General features: G+C 44.7%; 1 pseudogene; it reads right to left on the bottom strand.

Moving 5' to 3' along the window:
* Window positions 1–12,857, bottom strand: part of LOC105234807 — a 31,566-nt pseudogene extending 18,709 nt beyond the window's left edge.
* Window positions 12,858–13,458: the final 601 nt, after the last annotated feature.

Genomic DNA, 13,458 nt, shown 5'->3' with positions numbered 1-13,458 from the left:
GAACCATTAGGCAACCACGGGGGTCTTCCCTGGGAGCCTTCGATTGGAGGCCCAGGGCAGGCCCGTGAAGGGAGCAGTGTGTAGGCATTTCTAATGGCATTTTGATGTACCTGCACAAAATTGATGTCGGAAGGATCATTGTAAAGTCCCAAACAGTGGAATATTGTGGACATTTTCAGGTGGCAGTCAGATTCTGGCTGGGTGAGCCCAGTATATTTTCTCATGTCACAGTTGATTAGGTTCACAGGGAAGTGGAAAGAGTAAAAAATTCTCTTATTACTGAAGCAATGCCATCTCAGCCTCTTTTCCCTTTGAATGCAACATTAGTTTTTGTCCAGAAGTCTAACTGCTTTCTACAGTTTGGGGAATTGTAAAGCAGAAACAATTTTCCCAGCCAGGCTGACCTTCACAGTAATGAGAAATGACTGGAATTTCTCTCTATTTCTCTAACATTTGGGGAGGTTTTGGGGGGGGGGGCGGAATATGCTTGTTTTACCTGATATTATGCTGTGGGCGTCCATTTGGTACTTTGAGCCTAATTTTTTTCCATTCGGGGGATTACATGGGCTGTTGCACCATATGACCCGGCAGCCAGACCACAAGTGTATTGAGAAACGACAGTAATGCACTTCAAACCTTTTGTCATCACAACAGAGATGGTACTCTGTTTCAGCCATTAAATAAATAAATATGTTTCTCCTGGGGATAGCTATTTTCATTTACTCTCCAACCCTGACTCAGGTGATGAGCGCTAGGGCTGGAAAATTCAACCTTCATTTGGGCCATGCCCCCGAGTCTCTGGTGCCCTTGAAGTCCCCCCAGCCTCTGGACCTTCAGGCGGCCTTCCCTGCTGAGCCAGCTGAGAGTGCTCCTTTCTGGTTACTTCTTCCTTCTCTCTGGCTCACCACTGCTCTTGTCCTTTGCCAGGATGTCAGAATCAATGAGCTCTCTGGCTTAGGCTGATGCTTCCTCCTTGATTTAAAAAATATATATATGTAATTTTCCCATTTAACTGAGGAAATATGAAAACTCCCTGGAAAGGAAGGCAGAAGGTAAAATTTAACACAGGCCTCCACCCCACCCCCACCACCCAGGAGAATTAGTTAGCCCCAAAGGAGGACAAATCCCAAGAGACATACCCTGAGTGGTCCTTTGTCTAAGTGTTCAGATCAGCCTTCATGTCCCAGAGACACTTTGGTAGAGTTGTTTATTGGGAGGGAGGTTGTTCTATTGCTCCTGTCCCTCTCAAACTCTATCCCTACCCCTTTTCAGGTAGGCAGTAAATACTGTGTGAATTCATTCAGATCCTCCTCTTATGCTCACTAGCTGTGTGACCCTGGGCAAGCTACTTAAACTCTCTGAACCTGTTTCCTCATCTGTAAAATGGGGCTATCATAGTAGCTACCTGTCCAGGTTTTTTTGTTTGAAGGGAAAAAAGAAACAACTTAGTGTGACACCTGCTGTGTGCCCTCCATAAACCGTAGCTTGTATTACAGTTAATGCAAATAAATTTGCAAGTATATTGCAAATTGGGGATTGATTTGCCTTATGATATCAGACGAGACTCCACTATCAATCCATTCAGTGGTAGGTGCTCCTGGATGCCCGCATCAGGAGGCAAACAAAGAGATGTGTGGTTTGAGCCTGATGCTTGCTTCTTTCCAGGACTGCAGTATGGCCTGAACCTTGCATGAGCTCTAACAGCGAGGGCTAAAACTCTGAGTCAAAGCAAACAGGCAGACTAAGTGTTGGCAGAGAGGCTGGCAGAGGGGGTCCCCGCAGGAAGGGGAGCAAAGGCTGGAGCATCTGGGCCAGCGAGCTGTGGGCGATGGCGGCTGCCTGATCTTGCCGTGTGCACACAAGCACTGAAAATGCTTGCTCTGCCACCAGCTCAGCCTTGAGCTTTCTGCTGAGGGGAACCTGGTCTCTCCTGGGTCCTGTGCCTGAACGCCACTCTCCTACACACTCATTGCACAGATGAGGAAAAGTAAGTCCCACAATGTTTAAGAAACAAATCTAAGGGCCACATATGCCCAGTAAGTAAATCATGTCTAAGGACTCCTCCACCTCTGAATTTATGATCCACTTGAGTATTTGCTGTTTAAACTAACCAGTCACGTGACTATAGCCTCCAGATCCTAGCATACATGCACACAACTCAGACTCTTAAAACACATGGTAATCTATAGTGGACATAACTTTATCATTTATTGTTAGCATTCTTTCAAATTTTATGTTCATAGTATTTTAGTATATTTTAGTATTAGTATCACTTAATATTGAGTTAATATATTTATATGTACAAATACTAATATATTTAATATTTATTTAATACATTATTATGTATACATGTATACTTAATTACATATACATATATGTATACTTATATATATGTGCTTAATATATATAAATATGGATATAAATAAAATATATAATTTTGTTAGTAAGTTAAAATGTTTACCATACTTCAGAGACCAAGGATGCCCTTCCTGCACCCCCATCTCCAAGATTCACTGAGACATGTACGCATTGGCGGCTTTACAGAGGGGCTCCTAGAACTTCATTTACTGGTTCCGATTTGTGGTTCAAATGTCAGTAACCAGCTCCCTGCCCCTGCCTCGCTACATCAGGCTTGAGGCAAAAGGATTCAAACATACTTGTGTTGCCAGTAGGCCCACAGCTTCAAGACCTGAAAAATAGGGGTGGGATTCCAGTAATTCCCCAAAGAGCCAGAGGTAGACTTGAGAGGAGGGCTTGGTAGAAAGGTGGAGACTTGTAAAAAAGGAAGCAAAGACACAAAAACCTTCTTAGCGCGTAACATGGGTTAATTTTTTAATAACCTGCATTAAAGCCATGAAAGGTAAGGGCCTTTAAGAAGAGATGGTTTAGCATAAGGGACTTTGCCTTCTCCTTAAAGCTTTCCTCCTCTCTCTTGCTTGGAGCCAAATCTTGTGGCTAAATTTCTGCCAGCAAACATCCCTCAAGGAATCTGTGTCCCTCAAGATATTTGTGCCACTAATTGGTCCACTGATATAAGTGAGTGCACATAGCCCATCCACTAACCCAGGCTTGCTGGCATCTCGCCACAACTCTGGACAACAATCCACCTCTCATAATGATGAGACTATGCTGGGGCGCCTGGGTGGCTCAGTTGGTTAAGCGTCTGCCTTCAGCTCAGGTCATGATCCCAGGGTCCTGGGATCGAGTCCCGCGTCCATCGGGCTCCCTGCTCAGCAGGGAGCCTGCTTCTCCCTTTCCCTCTGCCTCTCCCCTGCTTGTGCACTCTCTCTCTCTTTTTCTGTCAAATAAATAAATAAAATCTTCTTAAAAAATGATGAGACTGTGTTTCGAGAGACAGTCTCTGTCCCAGGAACCTATGCAAGCAAAAACAGGGGTTTATGGGTACAGAGCTGCATTCTCTTTCTCAAATTCATTCTCTTCTCTCCATCCCCACTGCCACCATCCTGGGTGACATCCAGGGTATGATAGCTCCGGACCTTCTTTCCAGTTTTCCTGACTCCACACTCCCCATGGCCCTTCCCAACCCATCGTACAGACCAAGTCACTTCTGAAATTTGAGCAATGACCAGCTCATGTTGGTGGCACAATGGGCTGTGGCATGGCAGGATGTGGTGTGGCACGGAGGAGCAGACGGTAGCCCTGGGCCCTGGAAATCTGTTGTCATCACTGAGCCTCAGTTTCTCCTTCTGAAAAATGAGCCCATCGATAGCTCAAAGACCCCATCATTCTCCAGCATTGTGACATTTATCCAAGAAAATGTGGGGTGTCCCTCTTGCAATTGGATCATTCAAAAAGTGCAGAAACTCTTCACATACTAGGAAGACCAATGTGAGATCCATATTAGATGATTTCTGATCATTTGAAAGATGAAGCCATTCTTGGCAGTTAATGTGAGCACAGAAATGTCTGAGGTTCATTTTGTGACCAAATTATATGGTTATTCAAGATTTTCCCCTATGGGGAAGATTAGGTAAACATGGAAAATGCTAGAGGCAGATCAAGGAAGATGATCTTGTAATCCTCCAGATGAGAAGAGACGGGGACTTGAACTAGGCCACCATGGGTGCAAAGGAGGCAGAGAAGTGGATGGATCTTCAAAGTCAAAATGATAAGATTTAGTCATTGATTAAAGCAGAGAAGTGAAGAAAGAGAGGAACTAGGAAAGAATGACCCAGGAATTGAGGAGATGGGGCTGGGGGAGGGGGGGTGGGGAGGAAATTGAGTTCCATCTCCGGGAAGCAGAGTTTCAGGTGCTGTGCGTCCTTCCATGGAAATACACAGCAGACCTTTGGCATATGTCTGGAGACAGGCCAAGCCGGAGCTGGAATTGTAGATTTTGATGGAATTATAGGGACTAAAATCACTCCTGGGCGGAGCACCGCCTTCGCTACCCTGCCTGTCCTCCAGCAACCACTGCCCTGCATGTGTATTCTCGGCTTTATTGTCACTATTGTGTGTTGGAAGTCCGCGTAGCCACTTAGCTCCCACCTTCCCCTTCTGTCCCCAAACGACCACCCTCTGCACCTGTCACCCACTTCCCGCCAGCCTCATTGCTGCTTCTTTCCTCAAGTTCCAACCTTCCTGACGTAACGGTCAAGCAACATATGCTCATAGTTTGTTGTCTTTCTTTTGCATGACCCACCACTCATTGCTCTTCGGGAAAGATCTACCCAAGATCTCTAATCCCACACTGGGGCCAGACAGTTCACAGATCTGCTGCACCCCACAATAGTTATTATTGTTCTCCATTAAAAAAAAATGTTTTTTTAAACAAAAAGAAATTCAGGGCCAGTTTCCCTTCTGGTTCTACCATCCTGCCTCCCCTCTGTATCAACCAACACCAGCTCCTCTGGTTTTCAGAGGGAACCGTTCACTTGGGTCAGTGTGTGCGAAGATATTCCTTCTCAAAATGAAAGCCCTTGTCATTCTGAGGTAAAATGCCCTTCCAGACAGAGCTGTATGACTTTCTGAAAGAGGGCATTTATAGAACCTCAAATAGATGAATCGTTTTCTTTCAAGCAGGGAAATGTATTTTACTCTTTTTGCTTCAACTGGGATTGAGCCCATTCATTTTACTTTTTTATGCTCTCCTGTTTTATTTAGAAATGATCTATTCATCCCAACGCAATTGAAGAAATATAGATAACAGGAAAAAAATTGTCATATTATTCACATGAGGAGTATAGATGTTCCCACTGAATGTGTTCATAGCTGCATTTAATTTGGACTGTATAAACTTGGCCTACAAAATTCTCTTTTATTTGCGACACTTGAAGAAGGCAGCCTAATCCCTGGAGTGAGTGAGACCCAGATTCTAATTGCAGCTGCTCCCATGACCCTTGGACAAGTTATTGAGCTTCAGGGATAATAGAATCTATTTTTCCAGGTATCGAGAGATTCAATGAGATATTAAGCATCTGACACAATGTGATGTGGTAAATATTATCACATGTATAAAGTCATATTTTGCATGGGTCTTTTTTGCGTCTCTAGAACCGTCCATATCTGCCCCTCTGCTGACCTAATGGAGAGGACACCATTTCACACCTTGGTTCTCCAGTCAGCATCGGCTGTATTGCAAATTGCTGGAGACTTTGAGACTACCATAAAATAAGAACATTGTCAGTGTGCGAGTGCTCCATGCTGGCCAAAAAAAAAAAAAAAATAGCTTCCTTATAATCGAGTTCTTTTTTACGTCACTCTGTTTTATCTTCATCTGAGCATTTACCTGCTTCCGTGATCACTCTCTGTCCCGAGGCAAAGCCATGAAAAGTTGCCAGGGCGCAGCCACCTGCCCTTTTTCTAGAAGTTCTCCTTTCTTGGGCTCCCTTCCCTGGGGTATTTAGTAATGTCTTTGGGAAGACAGATTTCACAACATAGTCCAAGATCCTGCTTCTTGGCGCCGCATCTACCAGGAATTCTGCTCCTACCCAGACCACTGGTTTCGGCAGGGGTCTCTGTAGAAGCACCATGAAACATTTGGGGGGAGGGTAGGCTCAGTGCTTTTCAGTTACCTCATCCCCCAGATGACATAGAGACTGACCCATGGGGGAGCCATGGCGAGTGTGTCATGTGGCACAGACTTGATCATTTTTACAGCCTTGGAGAGCTCTTTCTCCTCCCCAGACACAGGAAATTTTGCTGTAAGCCACCCCTCACCAGCCCTTCCAAAGCTGCTTCCAAGAGAAGCCCAGCAAGGTGTTTTGTTAGGGGTTGCAACAGACCGATTTGTATGTAGTCAGTGTTTCCCTTCCTCAGGGTATATGCGTGATGACCATGCCCCTGCTCCAATTTAACCAGAAACGTGACTTAATTATGAAATGGATTCTCCTAATCAGCTGATTAGATTCCTGATTTCCACTTCTTAACCCAGCCTGTGTTTTTCGTAAAGTTTTACAAACTCTCTTAGAAGCTGTTTATATCTTTAGAAATCTCTTGAGCTAATAGCTGTGCCATTCCCAATGGAGTGTAAGAAAAACAAATTTTTCAGGGTAACACCTCTTTTATTGGAAACCCGTCTATCCAGCAAGTTGACTCTTTGAAACAGTTGAGAACCAAGAGACAAGCAGAAAATAATAATAATAATAATAATAATAATAATAATAATATAAAAATTGTGAGCTCTTTGTCAGAATAACCGTGCTCGTCATTTAGAGCAGAGAGAAGGCACTTAAGTTCAAACCCAGATCCAGCCAGATAGTCTTTCTGGTTGCCAAGCCACAGCAGATTACAAGCAACATATAAGAAGGGGTAGAGTTGGGGCATCTGGGTGGCTCAGTCAGTTAAGCATCTGCCTTAGGCTCAGGTCATGATCTCAGGGTTCTGGGATCAAGCCCCACATCGGGCTCCCTGCTCAGCAGAGAGTCCGTTTCTCCCTTCTCCCTCTCCTTCTGTTCCTCCACTCTGCTCATTCTCTCTCTCTCTCTCAAATAAATAAATGAATAAATAAAGTCTTAAAAAGAGAAGAAGAAGAAGGGGTAGCCTTGCTTTTAGAAACAGCCCCAGTGATAGGTGAGAAAAACAGCACTATTGGAACAGGAAGATCCAGAAACATACAATTCAGAAAGCACAGCCATTTGGGCCTGCACAGGATGGAAGCAAAGGGAGCAAATGTGCCATAGCCAAGATGGCAGTGCCAGCTCGGAGCCCCCGGTCTGGGCCAGCAGGAGGAACCAAGGCAGGAGAGGAGACGCAGGGAAGGCAGGTGACTGGAACAAACCCCAGCTACAGATCCCAGGCAGAGGGGACAGAGCGCTGCACCCAGGAACTCCAGACAGACAGACACACAGGCCCTACAGAACTAAGAGACAAACGTTCAGGACCAAGTTGTGCCCCCTTGGGAGGCTGGGAAGAGCAAAGCAGCACCCAGACTGGAAGAACAACACCTGGCAGGTCTCTGGGAAGAACTGAAGCCAGAAAGCACGTGATCATGACCCTGCTAGCAGAGGTTGGAGTCGGGTACGAAATCAGAACGGCTCCCAGTATACAGTTGTTCTTCGAGGGCCAAGTTCCCTAAACCGAGATCCTTAAGCTCCCAGAGAGGACAGGACCTAGGACAGAAAACCAGGAAAGACACAGTACACTAATTGATTTTTGGAATGATGCCCTGGAGTCATCAGAAAAGAGAAACTCCATTAAGCTTAGCAAGGCACAACAAATTTATTGGTATGACAAAGTATGGATTCCATATAATGCAGTAAAAAAAAAAAGTGAAGATTACCTTCCCCCCCAGAAGTCCCCATATTATGCTCTTATTATTGTTAATATGTGCTTTGCCAGAGAGACGTACAGGAGGACAGACTTCCAAATGTTGGCATTGTTATCTCTGGGATTGGGGTAGTTTTAATTTATGTCTTATTTGCTTGTCTCTATTTCACAATTTTCTATGACAAACAGGTGCCTGGAGTATAATAAAAGTGATAAAGGGTAAAAAGAAGGTAGAGACTCTGGCAATGCATTTTTTCATATTTCCATGTACAAGATTAAAATGGTTTTTAAAACCCTCCGTCTAAACTCCTGGTAATCTGCAGTAATTCATGCCCCTAGGAATCCCAGATGGCTGAGATTTTCCTCTATCTATGAAATGAGAACCTCAGTCTAACACCACCACCAACAGAATCTTCCCGTACCACCATCTCCTACAGTATTTTCGCTTGTTCTTACAACGAAGATGTTAAATTTCCTTTGATCAGAGCAAAGACCTCTAATTAGGTCAGTCCAATGGTGCAAAGCCTTTAGCATCAAGATCTCTGTCTTTGACCTCTTTTGTTTCTGCTAGCAGAGTGTTGAACTCAGCACAGAGTCTGTAGAAGTCACTCAGAGGTGTTTATCCTTTGACCAAAACTGAGAAGGGTTACGAGAAGGTGTCCACAGGGACGAAACGCACCAGTGATTACGGTGCTAGAGCCCAAGCCCCTGTAGACTAATTGCCATTTCTACCTGCCAAAGCCACAGAGATTCCCAAACGTGCTGGGAGAGCTGCACATGTTCCAGGCAGTCGGGGCTGGCTGCACCTGTAAACACTTGCAAGATCTCTCCGAGTTTCCGTTTCTTCATTTGTCAGTTGCGCACCTCTCAGCATCCCTGTCATAGGAGATCCCACGCAAATGTATCTCCACTGTTTCTCTCACCTGTTCCTGCAAGAGCCAAACAGTTTCATTCTATCACCTTCTCCTTAAATGCTTAATTTGAATGTGATCCATGCCTCTCCCCCCAAATAAGGGTCTTGACATATGTGGTAAATAACAAACCATTCAAACATAAGGAACTCAAAGATTTCTGATCCAAAGGCTGGTTCAAGAATCGAAAGCACTGTCTGACTAGAGGTCAGGGAATAGGGGATAAATCCAAACTAGCCCCAGTGACTCACATTTGTACCACTAACATCTGGAGAGAGGGATTTTAGTGGTTGTGGCTCATAATATGATAGAGACTCCATCCCTAGGAACACTTACAGCTGGTTCAGATCAAATGGTCCAGGGCTTGGGCTAGCCACTGTGGCGGGGCTCTTCCCTTTTTTTGCAATAGCAGTGACAGATCACATGGTGAAAATCTTACAAAGTTTGAAAAAGTTTTAACAAATCACGCTGCAACCCAGAGCGTGCTCACCCTGATGGCTGAGTCTGAAATCTATGGAAATGTAGAGTAACAGGATGAAAATGGGCAGTTTTTTGTGTGATTCTTTATCAAGGTAAAAAATCTTGCGTGGGCCCCTGGGTGGCTCAGTGGGTTAGGTATCCGACTCTCGATTTTGGCTCAGGTCATGATCTCAGGGTCATGAGATTGAGCCCCACATTCGGCTCTGCCTTCAGTGTGGAGCCTACTTAAGATTCTCTCTCTCAAAAAAAAAATTGCCATATGTGCTGGCTATAGATTTAAAAAGCTAATATCCAAATAATTATGCATGTTTTCAAGCCTGGGGCTTGTAAACAGCCTTGCTTATTTCTGCCTCTGTCCCTTGGATGCATAGTTCTGTGTCCAGACATTTGCATGTCTGTCTTCCTCTCCTTCTAAACTCTCACCTCAAATCCCTCTTTCTTTGTTTTTTTTTTTAACTTTTTTTTTCTTTCTTTTTTTTTAACTTAAATTTATTTATTTTTTTCAAGTTCTGTGGTTTATTACTTGCATATAACACCCAGTGCACCATGCAATACGTGCCCTCCTTAATACCCATCACCAGCCTGTCCCATTTCCTCCCCCTCCCCTCTGAAGCCCTCAGTTTGTTTCCCAGTGTCCATAGTCTCTCATGGCTCCTTCCCCCTTCTGTTTACCCCCCCTTTCTTCTTTCCTTTCTTCTCCTGCCAATCTTCCTACTTCTTATGTTCCATAAATGAGTGAAACCATATGATAATTGTCTTTCTCTGCTTGACTTATTTCTCTTAGCGTTATCTCCTCCAGTGCCGTCCATGTTGCAGCAAATGTTGAGAAATCGTTCATTTTGATAGCTGAGTAATATTCCATTGTATATATGGACCACATCTTCTTAATCCAGTCATCTGTTGAAGGGCATCTCGGCTCCTTCCACGATTTAGCTATTGTGGACAATGCTGCCATGAACGTTGGGGTGCATATGGCCCTTCTCTTAACTACGTCTGTATCTTTGGGGTAAATACCCAGTAGTGCCAACTGGATCATAGGGTAGCTCTATTTTTAACTTTTTAAGGGACCTCCACACTGTTTTCCAAAGTGGCTGTACCAACTTCAAATCCCTCTTTCTCATAAAGATCTTTCCCGACTTCCCTATCAAAAGCATGTGTTCCCTCTTTCCCCACCAGTCCCTCTATCACATTTTCCTGTTTTGATTTCTCTTAGCACTTTTCACTTCCTAAATGATCTTGTCTGTTGCTTACCCATTTCTGCCGATCTCCCCCCAACTAGACTGCAGGCACCTTGTCCCCCATGTCCATCTTGCTCTATTGCAACCCCCATACCTAGAACAATGCCAAGCACTCAGTATATATATGTTGAATGGATGATTCCACTTACTTCCCCCTTTCTTTCAGCATTTATGTTTCTACTGTGTGGACCATATTTAGGCAAGATCCCTACCATGTCTTAGCTATGCCCCCTTAAATATCAAAAGGGGGAAAATCATATTGAGATGAGGTGATTCAGAACACATTTGGAAGCTTTGCATTCTAAAACAAACCCTTATAAGTGGAGGGGCGAATTTCATCAGCTAGTAGTAGCCAAGTGTTTTGAAGGCCAGAATTTAGTAGATATTGCTATTTGCGTATATGTAATTTATAACCTGCCTGTTTCCAGAAGTGATCTGAGAGGTGTATGATCAAAAACATACAATACTCATAAGCAGAGTCAATAAAACAAACACCCAAATCCATGCAGAATAAAAGGAACATGAGGTACTAACTGCCGAGGCTAATATCATTTTGACAATTGCTCATTAAACTTAACCCAGGACCTCCTTAGGGCAAAGATATAAAAGGAAACAATGGTTTCTGTAAACCTCAAATCCTCGCAGGAGGAAGAGTTGAGTGTGTCACAAATGACCCTCTTCTCTTTCATGTATTCATTCAGCAAACACACATTGCTTGCCTGACGAGTCTATGTGCTGAGTGCCAGAAGTATAGGGAAGAGATAAGAGGAGTAAGATTGTCTCTACCTTTGAGTTGCTCATGGTCCTGGAGGAAGGGGAGGGGATCAGGCATAGTTATAATTAATTATAATAAGATAAATATTGTATTAGAATCACATACAAAGTGCAATGGGAATAACAGAATAGGCAGCAATTCCTTCTGCCTGGGGTTATGCCTTGGAAGGGAGATCGTGTTGGCTCTGGGCTGAGAAGGAGCTCACCAGTGATAGGCAAGTATTCCAATCAGAGGCTTGAAGATTTCAGAGCATGCTGGATTATTCAGGGTGGCTGGAGTATGAAGAGCCGGGTCATCATTGGACAAGCGCAAATGCTTTTTTGAGCATTTACTGTGTAGCTGGGTGTTAAGCTTCATACAGATGCCACAAGATGTTACTTTGCTTACTTCTCATTCATGCCGGAGGAGACTGGGGCTTACGGAGGCTAGGTACCATGGATCCTGTGATGCCGCCCAATGATGGACCCGTGAATGGAAGGGGTGTTGAGGACTTGTCCCCCTCGCTGCCTGGGAGTGACCCTGTCGCACAGCCTTCAGCTCCCCACAGCCCCTCCAGCACGGCCTCAGTTGCAGAGAAACCCCCTCGTCCAAAGCCTTGCCCAAAGCCATGGCCTTTCCAGGATGGCCCACATCCAGGGACCTATCCCTTGTGGGAGTTTAAAGGCCCAACTCTGGCCACTCTAATGGACCCTTCTAAGCTCCAAAGCTTCCTCATGGGGTTGCAGAGACATCAAGCCTGTGTCCCAGCTGGACTTCTCCTCTGCTCACTCCTGCTTCCACCAGGCCCTCCCTCAAGGGTCAGTTCTTGTCCTTGACCAACAGCCTCAGAGTTGGCTTCCTGTCCAACCCACCTCTAACTCAGTCAAGGTGATGGGGTGCTGAAGCCTTGTTTAGAACCCAGATAATGTGACTCCAGAGCTCAACCATTTTAGTCTAGCCCTCTGATACCTGATGCAGAGTGGAGATGAAGACAGGATTATAAGTTTGGACCGGCTATGAATGCCCTTTTGTGTCATCCCAAAGAGGTGAGATGTTATTTGAAGTCCAAGGGAGAACCAGCAAGGATTTTAAATGGGAGGGTGATATCAGCAAATGTTTTAAGATGGTTTCTATGGCAACAGCACAGAGCCTGGACAATAAGGGAAAAGGTCACCTTATCTCCATAATGGCTGTGGTTGAGTCTCAACTTATTTACAATCCCTTCTTTAACTTTCTGAAAAAACTGCAAAAGAAAGCAGACATAAATTGGGTTAGCGGAAGGATACATATGAGCACAGTTATCCTGTGCATTCTCCTCAGACCAATGGTTGGCTTCCAGTTTATCTTCAACACAAAAAGGCCTTTGAAGGCATGGCCCACAGGGCAGTTAGGAAATGATTGGAATAGTCATTGCTGTGCTCCCCCTACTTTTCTCCTTTTATTGGGCTCATGACATCAGTCTTGAAAGTGGGGTAGAAACAGTCTAAGCTTGAGCACTGATGGTTCAGAGGAGCTGTGGGTCAGCTGGGAGCACAAGCTGCCTGGGAACGGTTGTACCAAGAGGCCCTTTTGAGCCCACATGGAGCACCTGCTGCTGGGGGAATGGGAAACCCTTGGACCCAACTCATCAGCAGGAACCTGGGGTCTCCCAGTAGACCGCACTGCTTTTGTTTCCACAATGGGTTGTCTCCATGAGAAGGCACTCACAATCCTGACGTTACTGTCCGTCTTCCCACCTTTGGACATATGCCGCAAGGGCAGAACTCAGAGAAACCTGGTGTGCGGTTCATAGTTCATGTAGCTGATAGTATGTACCTCCTACAATTCCATTATGGCTCCGACAAGTACATTATTATTCCCCTTTAAAGAATAGGGATTGCATTGGAATGCTGTCCTAAGGTGGCTCTGTTGGGGGGCATATTTTATATCCATAGTTTATATCCACAGTGTTGAAGGTTCCTGCCTCCAAACAACAGAACTGATGATCTGGGTACAGTTAGTTTGCTTTGTCCATTTGGAGACAGAAGAATTTCTGCCAAAAGCAGTTGTCTTTATTTGATACAGTTTTTCTTAACCTGCTGTCTTGATAGTGGAGAATCATGCTTTAACCAAACATTGATAGGGTCCTTTGAATGTCAGGCACTGAGCTACCCATAGAAGTCACAGAAAGGATGCAAAATTGCCTATTGCCCCAAATGCACATGTGTGATATGTCCACCAGATTCCTGAGGCTGATCCGCGTTCACAGGAGGAAAGCCAGGCCTTCTGCCTCAAAAGCAACCACCCCGACCATCTAAAAACCACTTCATATCATTTACTCAGAACGTGAAAATTAAGGGACCCCTCC

The sequence above is a fragment of the Ailuropoda melanoleuca genome, chromosome 1, assembly GCF_002007445.2.
Source record: "Ailuropoda melanoleuca isolate Jingjing chromosome 1, ASM200744v2, whole genome shotgun sequence".
Classification (NCBI taxonomy): domain Eukaryota; kingdom Metazoa; phylum Chordata; class Mammalia; order Carnivora; family Ursidae; genus Ailuropoda; species Ailuropoda melanoleuca.
The sequence above is the reverse complement of the archived record's forward strand: the minus strand, read 5'-3'. Positions and strand labels throughout refer to the sequence as shown.